We start from the raw sequence: 12965 nt of genomic DNA, 5'->3' as shown, positions 1-12965 counted from the left end.
CTAGTATTGCTGGCTTACAGCGGGGCAGCTGGAGGATATTTTGCTCCTCGCTCTCACACACCCCTCAAAATTGACTTAACATAGCAGCCATTCAGTACTGAACAGTTCCTATTTACACTTATGCAGCATAAATGATGAACGATGAGCTGATAGCTCAGTATAAACAGTAGACATTCGGTACTGAACGGCAGCTATTTTAAGTCAATGGAGAGGGGCGGGGGAGTGCGAGGAGAAAAATCTCCTGCAGCCTCCCTGCCCCAATGCTGGCTGCTCTGTGAGCGAGCCAGCGATACTAGTTCCCGTACTGATGCAAGTATATGCGGGGATGAGTGTCGGGCATCGTTTGCCCAGCATAAAACAACGTTTCAACCATGATACTTGACAAAGACCATATCATGGTTGAAACGTTGTTTTATGCTGGATGAATTAAAGTGTTGAGATAAATATCTGTGGATGCTGCTTCTCTTTAATCATATTGGCTCTTATCACTCTCTGGTCCGAGTGGATCCAGGACAGGTAAAGAAGCGCGCAGTTTCTTGCCCAGTGGCCTCCTCCCTCTCCATATAGAGGTTTGGCGTGTGCTGTCGTCTTTTATCTGCTGGGGGCATCGTTTGCCCGATATTGGTCCCGTCTAAATGGGCCTTTAGGCACCTGTTTATTTTTTTGCTTTGAAAAGAAGAAAAGACAGATCTGTTAAGAACAGATCAAAGACAGTTGATATGAACATGCCCTTAAGGGCCCCATACATATTAGACTTCTGAACGTTCCAATAACAGTGGGTTTGGATGATACTCTAATGTGTATGGGGGGTGGGGACAGTGAATTTTAACACCCAATCCTTTTGTTTCCTGGGAGATAAGCTGCCACAAGAGCTGTCTGCCTGTGGCTTACCTTCATAAGTACACAAATGTTTGGCTGAGCCGGATATTCATGGCTGGAGTAAACAGCAGTCAAATAAATGAATGATTGCTCGACAGTTGTTGAAAGCGTATGGGCACCTGTAAAACAGATAATGTCGACTAACCATAGTCAGGTATCATCCTGCTTCCACATACCTTCATACAAGTAACTTAAGTCTGGATGAAGTATCAAATGTGTGGACAAATATTTATTAAGGGCTCCTGCATATGGGCGCAGGGTCTCATGCCGCTGGGGAATACCACATGTCGGATCCGACTCAGTCATGTGAAGGAGGCCTAAAGCTGCTGCAAAAAAATGGCACATAACCACTTAGTGTAATATCCAGCAAGTACTGCTTTAAAGGCCCATTCTAGCGTTGAAAATCATCTGTGAAAGAGCTAAAACAAATCGAAACTGGCAAAAATAATCCGGAGTGACAAGAATCTAGTACCGTTTGTTGGAGCCTGAAATGGCTACAGTAGTTGTCTGTGTTTCTGAAAGATTTGTTGACGACACTCTAGCATTTTTATTAAACCATGTGTACTGTACAAACAGTTATATGGGGTTTTTTGCATTTTTTTTGTTACAAGCTCTGTATGACTAATTGGTAGGAGATTATTAGCAATTCGACAGAAGAGCACTTTTGGATACCAACACTGAAAGATGAGTTCACAGTTACTATCCACATGGTCCATCAATTTAGATAGTCTTCTTTATGTTGGCAATATGTAAACTAATTCTCCATTTAAAAGTTATGTTGAAGTCAAGGTTCTCAGCAAGCTAATTTTACTCTCAAACAAAGCTCAGTTTCAAGCTATTCTTGTTAATCATCCACCCACCTTCCTTTCCTTCACCACCTCAGATTTTAGATAGGAGGTTCAATTACAGTTCTTTATTTCATAGTATTTTCGGCCTTAGATCTCTTCAAACAATATAGTTTGCTTTTAGCCTGTTGAAACTTATGGGCTTTCTGATATGTGTATTGCTAAAGGGAAGCAAGGTCACCCTTTGTTCTGTTTCTCTATAATTGCTCTTTACCTTGAGTTCTGTTTAAAGATGCTATTTAGCATGTACATAAAGCTGAGATGTGTTATTATCAATATTGTGTTCAATAGCAGGAACAAAACATAGTATACCATTGAAATTTCAGAACTCATAATTTCGGGGTGAGTGGCCAATATTTGAAACAAACAGAAGCTGACAGAAACATTCCTCATGTCTTGGTTTTAAGAATTTATTACACAAAGCATTGTACAAAAGTTTTAGGCAGGTGTAGAAAAAATGCTGTGAAGTAAGAATGCTTTAAAAAAATAGAAGTGTTAATAGTTTAATTTTGGCAATTAAAATACAAAGTGAGAAATCTAAATCAATTCAACATTTGATGGGACCACCCTTTGCTTTCAAAAAAGCATCAATTTTTCTAGGTATACTTGCATACAGTTTTTGAAGTAACTCGGCAGGGAGGCTGCTGCAAACAACACGGAGAACTAACCACAGATCTTCTGTGGATGTAGCTTGCTCATATCTTCCTGCCTCTTCTTGTAATCCCAGACAGACATGGATTTGTTGAGATCAGGGCTCACTGTAGGTCACATCATCACTTCCAGGACTCCTTGTTCTTATTTACTCTTAGAATAGTACTTAATAACATTGGCTGTATGTTATGGGCTCACAACCATAACATTTGCACTGAGGTACTACACCATTAGAGATGAGTGAGCACACTCGTCCGAGCTTGATGCTCGTTCGAGTATTAGGGTACTCGAGATGCTCGTTACTCGAGACGAGCACCACGCGGTACTTGAGTCAATTACATTTCCTTCCCCACATGTTTAGCGCCATTTTCTAGCCAATAAACATGTGGGGAAGGCATTACCACTTCCTGCTGTGACGTGCCAGCCCTCTGCCCACCAACAGCAGTGAGTGGCTGGGCCGATCAGGTGACCGCCAAGAACTTAAACTGGTCCCGCCCGCGGCTCGCCTCAGACGCATGCTGGTAGAGGTTAGGGAAAGTGTTGCTGCTGATATAGGGACAATGTTGGAGTAGGATCTTGTCTTCAAGAACCCCAACGGTCCTTTTTAGGGCTACTTTTCACCGTGTGCATTATAGTTGTGGCTGGCTGGGAGCCATAGTGCACCAATTTTTTAATTACACATCTAGGCCTGTTCCCAGCTTTTTACTTATAGCGTTCTCAGTCTGCAGTGCATAACAATGAGGTCTCACCGTGAAACAGAAATCTAATATTTCCTAGGCTACTGCAAAGTATTTCAGCTATAGTGTTCTCAGTCTGAAGTGCATTAGGCAGAGTTTAGGGACAGAGCTGCCTATAAAGAGAAAGTTTTACAGTCGTGATCTTCTGTACAAGAACCCCAACTGTCCTTTTTAGGGCTACTTCTCACCGTGTGCATGATAGTTGTGGCTGGCTGGGAGCAGTAGTGCATCAATTTTTTATTACGCATCTAGGCCTGTGCCCAGCCTTTCACTTATAGCGTTCTCAGTCTGCAGTGCATTAGACCGAGGTCTCACCGTGAAACAGAAATCTAATATTTCCTAGGCTACTAGACCTTTATTACAAACAGAGCAGTGCAAGCAGGTCCTGCGTGGATGGCAGAAAACGCATCCAGCAATGTATCGACCACCCAGTCTTCTACGCAGTCCACTACTTCCGGCCTATGGACAGCAACTAGAGATGAGCGAGCACCAAAATGCTCGGGTGCTCGTTACTCGAGTCGAACTTCCTGCGATGCTCGAGGGTTCGTTTCGAGTCACGAACCCCATTGAAGTCAATGGGCGACCCAAGCATTTTTGTATGGGACCTATGCTCCGCTAAGGTTTTCATTTGTGAAAATCTGGGAAATTCAAGAAAGTGATGGGAACGACACAGAAACGGATAGGGCAGGCAAGGGGCTACATGTTGGGCTGCATCTCAAGTTCCCAGGTCCCACTATTAAGCCACAATAGCGGCAAGAGTGCCCCCCCCCAACAATTTTTACTTCTGAAAAACCCTCATTAGCAATGCATACCTTAGCTAAGCACCACACTACCTCCAACAAAGCACAATCACTCCCTGCATGACACTCCGCTGCCACTTCTCCTGGGTAACATGATGCCCATTTCAGTAATAGTAGCAGTCAAGACAGGCCGCTGTAACAATTCCGAAGCAGCAGTATAGGGGGAGCACAGTATTAGTTCCATTTTAGTAGTAGTAGCAGTCAAGACAGGCCCCAGTAACATATCACTAGCAGCATTATAGGACGAGCACAGTATTAGTTCCATTTCAGTAGTAGTAGCAGTCTAGACAGGCCCCAGTAACATATCACTAGCAGTAGTATAGGGGGAGCACAGTATAGGGGGATCATGTAACGGACACAGCAGAGCCAGGAAACAATTATGCGCAAGCCTGTAGTCAGACTTAGGTGCGTATGACTGAGCTACTGGAATTCACAGGGCAGAACGAGTCAAGTGGCCAAAGGCCAGTGGTAGGCCTTAAGTATTTTGCTTTAATTTTTTAAAATGGTGAGGTGAAAAACCAGAGACACCGTATGCAGCGTATATATGTATACTCTTTCCCTCTGGTGGGATGACGGCGATCATGTAACGGACACAGCAGAGCCAGGAAACAATTATGCGCAAGCCTGCTGTAACGCTTAGCTGGGTATTAATGAGCGACTACTACCCCCAGCAGACACGCAGTAAACTGTAGACGGTCACAGGATTAACTGAGTAATAATGAGCGACTACTACCCCCAGCACACACGCAGTAAACTGAAGACGGTCACAGGCAGCCCAAATATAGTATTTTTTTCCAATTTTTGGGAAAAAGCCCACTGCCTATATAGCCTGTATATGGATTTCCCTGTTGGAGGATGACTGTGGTTATTGAAAGCACAGTGCACCCAGAAAAAATTATGCGCAAGGCTGGGTATTAATGAGCGACTACTACCCCCAGCAGACATGCAGTAAACTGTAGACGGTCACAGGCTTAGCTGGGTAATAATGAGCGACTACTACTCCCAGCACACACGCAGTAAACTGAAGACGGTCACAGGCAGCCAAGTGCAGCAGCAGGACAGATTGGAAGAGCCAATGGAGTGGCCAGGAGTAGAGGCAGGGCCAGAGCGAAGAATCTGCCAACTGTTTCCAAAAGCACCCCCTCACGGCAAGTCTCCGTGCAGAGGGCTAGGTGTTTAAAGGTGTGGATGTTTTTTTAGTGAGAGCGCAGACGGCCGACGAACTGTGGTGTGCAACCTGTGTCGCACCAAGATCAACCGGGGAGCCACCAGAACCAGCCTCACCACCACCAGCATGTGCAGGCATATGATGGCCAAGCACCCCACAAGGTGGACGAAGGCCATTCACCACCTCCGGGTCACACCACTTCCCCTGTGCCACAACCTGCCACACAGATCCAATCCCACTTCCAGGACTCAGGCATGAGCGCCTCCCAGCCTGCACCCACATCCTCACCTCCACTGTCCTCGACCCTATCCAGCAATGTTTCTCAACACAGCATTCAGCTGTTGCTAACACAAGCGGAAATGGAAATACGCCGCCACCCACCCGCATGCATAAGCTTTACACGTGCACATTGCCAAATTAATCAGCCTGGAGATGTTGCCGTACAGGCTTGTGGAAACGGAGTCTTTCAAAAACATGATAGCGGCGGTCCCGTGCCACTCGGTCCCCAATCACCACTATTTTGCCCGGTTTGCCGTCCCTGCCTTACACCAACACGTTTCCCGCAACATAAATAGTGCCCTCACCATAGTGGTTACTGGCAAGGTCCACTTAACCACGGATACGTGGACAAGTATTGGCGGGCAGGGCCACTATATCTCCCTGATGGCTCTTTGGGTGAACTTGGTGGAGGCTGGGACCGAGTCAGAGCCTGGGACCGCTCACGTCCTACCCACACCCAGAATAGCAGGTCCTACCTCGGTGCTGGTATCTACGGCGTTTTATGCCACCTCCTCCAAACAGGAGACTGGGGATGACAGTATGTTGCTTGATAGCCAGACCACCCCTTAATGTCTATATCTCAGCGCATTTTGGAGGAGGAGTAGGAGGTGGAGGGGGAGGAGGAGGGGGAAGAGACAACTGGCTACACTGCAGTGGATACCCATGCTGCTTGCCTCTCATCTGTTCAGCGTGTATGAGCTGAAGAGGAGGAGGAGGAGCAGGAGGAAGAGGAGGATCCTGAAAGTCATCCTCCTAGTGAGCACAATGATGTGTTACGTACTGGGACCCTAGCACACATGGCTGACTTCATGTTAGGCTGCCTTTCCCGTGACCCTCACGTAAGACACATCCTGGCCAACATGGATTACTGGGTGTACACCCTTCTAGACCCACGGTATAAGGAGAACCTTTCCACTCTCATTCCCGAAGGGGTACGAGAGTGATGCAATACCACAGGGCCGTGGTGGAAAAAGTGATGCTAAAGTTCCCATTTGACAGCGCTAGTGGCAGAAAACGCAGTTCCGAGGGCCAAGCAGCAGGGTAGGTGCGGGGATCAGGCAGCATCTCCAGCACAGGCAGGGGAACACTCTCCAAGGCCTTTGCCAGCTTTATCGTTCCCCTGCAAGAATGTGTCACCACTCCCCAGTCAAGGCTGAATCAGAGTGAGCACTGTAAAAAGATGGTGAGGGAGTACATAGCCGATCGTACCACTGTCCTCTGTGATTCCTCTGCTCCATACAACTATTGGGTGTCAAAGCTGGACACGTGGCACGAACTTGCGCTGTATGACCTGGAGGTGTTGGCCTGCCCTGCCGCTAGCATCTTGTCAGAGAGGGTGTTTAGTGCCAGCACCGACATGCTTACACTCATAAAGATGAACAAAGGCTGAAATTCCCCAGACTTCTCTTCTCCACCGGCAGAAAACAATGCAACCTAATGATTCTTTTTGCTGCAACAGGAGAAAAATGCATCCTGTATCACCACAAAAAAGATGGAATTAGCTTCGTCAATCACTCTCGGACATTATTACTCCTCCTACTCCTCCTCTAAAACAGCATGTCATCACACTGCACTGCCAATTTTTCTGCGGCCCAAAAGGCTCTGTTTAAAAGTTTTTTTAATTTTTCAAAGTTTCAAAAGTATTGATACTTTAACAGAAACCATTTTTTTTCACAGGGCTGCCTCCAGGTTCTGTTACAAATTAAGCAACAGCGAGCTGTATCTTTAAAAAATGTTTATGGGTTTCACTTGCCCTCACGGTTGAGCAATTTTTCAGGGGTGCACTTGTACTCTTGGTGCACCAATTTTTCTGGCCCTCGCCTATACTGTTATCTAACTAATTTTTCCGGCCTTCGCCTACACTCTTGGTAACTACATTTTTTCATGTGTTCGCCTATACTCTTGGTACACCAATGTTTCAGGGGTTTGCCCACACTCTTGCTACAGAAATGTTACAGGGGTTCGACAATACTCTTTGTACAGAAATGTTACAGGGGTCTGCCAATACTCTTGCTACAGAAATGTTAAAGGGGTCCGCCTATACTATTGCTACATAAATGTTACTGGGGTCCGCCTATACACTTGCTACTAAAAGGTTTGAGGGGTTCGCCTATACTATTTCTACAGAAATGTTACAGGTGTCCAGCTCTAATCTTGCTACAGAAATGTTAGAGGGGTCTGCCAATACTCTTGCTACAGAAATGTTACAGGGGTTCGCCTATACTATTGCTACATAAATGTTACTGGGGTCCGCCTATACACCTGCTACTGAAAGGTTTGAGGGGTTTGCCTATACTATTGCTAAAAAAATGTTATAGGGGTCTGCCTATACTCTTGCTACAGAAATGTTACAGGGGTCTGCCTATACTCTTGCTACATAAATGTTACTGGGGTTCGCCTATACACCTGCTACTGAAAGATTTGAGGGGTTCGCCTATCCTCTTGCTACAGAAATGTTACAGAGGTCCACCTATACTCTTGCTATAGAAATGTTACTGGGGTCCGCATATACTGTTGCTAAATAAATGTTACTAGGGTCCGCCTATACACTTGCTACTGAAAGGTTTGAGGGGTTCGCCTATACTCTTGCTAAAGAAATGTTACAGGCGTCCTCCTATACTCTTGCTATAGAAATGTCACAGGGGTTCGCCTATCCTCTTGCTACTGAAATGTTACTGGGGCTCGCCTATACTCTTGCTAAATAAATGTTACTGGGGCCCGCCTATACACTTGCTACTGAAAGGTTTGAGGGGTTCGTCTATACTCTTACTACAGCAATGTTACTGGGGTTCACCTATACACTTGCTACTAAAGGTTTGAGAGGTTCACTGATACGCTTGCTACAGAAATGTTACTGGGGTCCACCTATACTTTTGCTACATAAATGTTACTGGGGTCCGCCTAGACACTTGCTACTAAAAGGTTTGAGGGGTTCGCTGATACTCTTGCTTCAGAAATGTTACAGGGTTCCGCCTATACTCTTGCTACAAAAATGTTACAGGGGTCCGCCTATACTCTTGCTACAGAAATGTTACTGGGGTCCGTCTATATTCTTGCTACATAGATGTTACTGGGGTTCGCCTGCACTCTTGCTACAGAAATGTTACAGGGTTCCGCGTATACTCTTGCTACATACTGTAAATGTTCCTGGGGTCCGCCTATACACTTGCTACTGAAAGGTTTGAGGGGTACGCCTATACTCTTGCTACAGAAATGTTACAGGGTTTCGCCTATACTCTTGCTACAGAAATGTTACAAGGGTCTACCTATACTCTTGCTACAGAAATGTTACAGGGGTTCGCCTATCCTCTTGCTACAGAAATGTTCCTGGGGTCCACCTATACACTTGAAACAGAAATGTTACAGGGGTCTGCCTATACTCTTGCTACATTAATGTTACAGGGGTCCGCCTATACTCTTGCTACAGAAATGTTACTGGGGTTCGCCTACACTCTTGCTACAGAAATGTTACAGGGGTTTGCCTATACACTTGCTACTGAAAGGTTTTAAGGGTTCGCCTATACTCTTGCTAAAGAAATGTTCCATGGGTCCGCGTATACTCTTGCTACATAAATGTTCTTGGGGTCCGCCTATACACTTGCTACTGAAAGGTTTGAGGGGTACGCCTATACTCTTGCTACAGAAATGTTACAGGGTTTCGCCTATACTCTTGCTACAGAAATGTTACTGGGGTCTGCCTATACTCTTGCTACAGAAATGTTACAGGGGTTCGCCTATCCTCTTGCTACAGAAATGTTACTGGGGTCCGCCCATACTATTGCTAAATAAATGTTACTGGGGTCCACCTATACACTTGCTTCTGAAAGGTTTGAGGGGTTCGCCTATACTCTTGCTACTGAAAGGTTTGATGGGTTCGCCTATACTCTTCCTACATAAATGTTACAGGGGTCCGCCTATACTTTTGCTACAGAAATATTACTGGGGTCCGCCTATTCTCTTGCTACATAAATGTTACTGGGGTCCGCCTATAAACTTGCTACTGAAAGGTTTGAGGGGTTCGCTCATACTCTTGCTGCAGAAATGTTACAGGGGTTCTGCCTATACTCTACCTACATAAATGTTACTGGGGTCCGCCTATTCTCTTGCTACATAAATGTTACTGGGGTCCACCTATACACTTGCTACTGAAAGGTTTGAGGGGTCCGCCTATACTCTTACAGTGTGAAACTCTACCATGTTTGGGCACTCTGATTTCTTTATATGTAATACTGTCTTTGGGTTTCATGGTTTCGCCTATGCTGTGGGTGCACAAAGACTTCCCATTGCGGCGTTTTACCTATCTGGCACAACTACACTGACTGACTAGGCCAGAAGTGTGGGCCGAGGTCCTGAACGGGTTGAAACTCTGCCATGTTTGGGCACTCTGATTTCTTTATGTGTAATGCCATCTTTGAGTTTCATGGGATCACCACTGCTGTGGGTACACAAAGACTTCCCCATTGCGTTGTTCAGCTATCTCACATATACAAAGAATGAATTGGGCAGAAATGTGGGCCGAGGCCGAGGTCCTTGGCGGGGTGAAACTCTGACATGTTTGGGCACTCTGATTTCTTTATGTGTAATACCGTCTTTGGGTTTCATGGGCTCACCTATGCTGTGGGTGCACAAAGACTTCCCATTGCGGTGTTTTACCTATCTAGCACAAATACACTGAATGACTAGGCCAGAAGTGTGGGCTGTGGACCTGGGGGCGTTGAAACTCTGCCATGTTTGGGCACTCTGATTTCTTTATGTGTAATACGGTCTTTAAGTTTCATGGTGTGAGGGTACATGTATATATTGCCATATGTTTTTTATGCTTTTATACCTGTATGCAAGTTCTAAGCAATGTTAAAATGAGAAAAACCTAATATGTATCCTTAAAAATCATATCAGATATGCCATGGCTTTGCAAGGCTGAGAGAGATGTGTCCAGAAATTCAGAGATGATACAGAACTGGATACGAAGGCCGCGTGCTTGGCTGTTTTCCCAGAAGCGCCGTATCAAGATAACGACTGTTTGACAACAAATGCTGGAGAAACTGTGGCCGTGAGGGCTCACTATTCCACTTGTTTTGGGAATGCCCCCTGATTGGAAGCTTCTGGGAGGAAGTCTTTAATTCCATCCATGCTATTTCAGGGGTACGCCTACCCCGTTTGCCTCAGCTTGCTCTCCTTCTTATAGACTGTGATATAATCCCGACGAAGAAGAGGAGGTGGATATGTCACTTCCTTCTATCAGCAAAAAATACCATAGCAAAAAGATGGAGAGTGACCTCCCCCCCTTCTATCAAAGATCTCTTAGATGCTACTGCAAACCATTATTGTTATGAGAAAATTTACGCAAAAAACAATAACTGTCTAGCTAAGTTTAATCAAAATTGGAAATATTGGCAGCAATTTGAGTTAAAAAAGTTGTTTTGAATTTTTTTATACTTCCTTCTCTGTACTCTATATTCGCTAGAACACAACTATCAAGACTTAAATAAAAGTAAAACACATGTCTCTGTTAAAAATACCGAATATATGCCAAGAGCGATAAGATACTTATCACTGTGTGAGAACCACATAGAAAATCTCTGTATAAGCAATGTTGTGTCTATGTTTTTCTATGTAAAACTAATAAAAATTACTATTTAAAAAAAAAAAAAGATAATGACTGTTTAACTAAGTATACGACTAACACTGCCTCAGGCGGAAATGCGGACATTACATATATGGTTATGCGGTGGATTTGAGGCAATGAGACCATTACACATTCCTAGTGACGCGACCAAAGAGTATAAGACCCCATGTAATCTGTAATAAAGTGCACAGTTATTTCCCCATGTGAGGAACTATACCAGACCCCCGTGTGTGGTGTTTCTTCTTTACCGCCGGCAACGGGGCATTAGGGTGGGCCTGATTGGTGCTGTACGCAGAATTTCCCTGACAATGGGCTCGCCCATGCTGTGGGTGCACAAAGACTTCCCATTGCGTTGTTTTACCTGTCTGGCACAAAGACACTGACTGACTTGGGTAGGGTGCACACGCTTTCCCAATGCGGTGTTTTACCTATCTGGCACAAATACACTGAATGACTAGGGCAGAAGTGTGGGCTGAGGTCCTTGGCGGGGTGAAACTCTGCCATGTGTGGGCACTCTGATTTCTTCATGTGTAATACAGTCTTTGAGTGTTATGGCACTCTGATCCCCCGAGCGCCAGGTGGGGTGCCCTGAACTTCCCGCACCCCACTGTCCCTGCCTACTTGCCTCGACCCTGGCTAACACCAGGCGGACAACTGGATGGCAGTCCCTACTCTGGCTAGGGACCTGGCGACTACAAGGAAGAATCTAACTAGCAGGGGACAGAGTGCCGACAGAAAAGGCAGATGGGACAAAGGGTTTCAACAAGGACTTGTGGAAAACCCTATGCACTTTCCACGTGGTTGGCAACTCAAGTTCGTAAGCGAGCGGTTAATTACACGCGTAATGGTAAAAGGCCCTACAAAACGCGGCGCAAGCTTTAAGGACGGGACCTTCAATCTTAGGTTCCTGGATGACAGATACACCTTTTGACCCACTTTGTAAGGTTCGGAAACGGAGAGGCTTCTCCCACTGCGTAGCTGCATGCGAGATCCCACTACCTCCAGATTCTTCTGTACTTCCTTCCATACCCCCTGCAGCTCATCAGTGGTGACATTAGCTGCAGGACAGGCAGATGGGGTAGGAAGAGAAGTCAGAAAACGGGGGTGCTGGCCATAAACGCACCAGAATGGAGAGACACATGTGGAAGAACTGGTATGGTTGCTCAGTGCAAACTCAGCCAACGGCAGAAATTCAACCCACCGATGAGCCTTTTCGCTTGCAAACAGCCTTAAATATTGCACCAAATCCTGGTTCTTCCGCTCAGTTTGACCATTAGTCTGCGGGTGAAATGCTGAGGAGAATGAAAGCGAAGTCCCAAGGTTTCTGCAAAAGGCCCGCCAAAACTGTGCCACGAACTGGACCCCCCGATCGGAAACAATGTTCTCAGGGACTCCATGGAGGCGAACAATTTCTTTAACAAAGACCTGAGCAAATTCAGTCGCCGAAGGAAGTTTCTTTAACGCCACAAAATGGGCCATCTTCGAGAAACGGTCCACCACCACCAGAACGGTGGTGAACCCCTGTGACTCTGGCAAGTCTGTAATAAAATCTAACGAAAGGCGTGACGGCACAGGCAATGGTCTCAGAGGACCCTCCGGACACCGCCGGCGAGTCTTGTCACGAGCGCAGACCGAGCACCCCCTTACAAAGTCACGTATCTGACGAGACATGCCAGGCCACCAGTAGAGCCTGGAGAAGAGATTCAGGGTCCCTTGCACTCTCGGATGACCCGCGAAAGCTGATGAGTGGGGCTCTTCAATAACCGTGAGGCGTAAAGATTCTGGCACAAACCATCTGCCCTCTGGCACCCCCGATGCAGCGTCCTGCTGAGCTCTCTGAAGGCGGGGAATGAGACCAGAGTTAACAGCCGCAACCACAACCCCAGGTTCCAGGATATTTTTGGGAGGCAGTGACTCACATTCTTGCACCCCAAAGCTCCGCGAGAGAGCATCAGCCTTGACATTCTTAGCCCCCGGGAG

This window comes from Eleutherodactylus coqui, chromosome 1 (assembly GCF_035609145.1).
Source record: "Eleutherodactylus coqui strain aEleCoq1 chromosome 1, aEleCoq1.hap1, whole genome shotgun sequence".
NCBI classification, from domain to species: domain Eukaryota; kingdom Metazoa; phylum Chordata; class Amphibia; order Anura; family Eleutherodactylidae; genus Eleutherodactylus; species Eleutherodactylus coqui.
Note: the sequence above shows the minus strand (reverse complement) of the source record.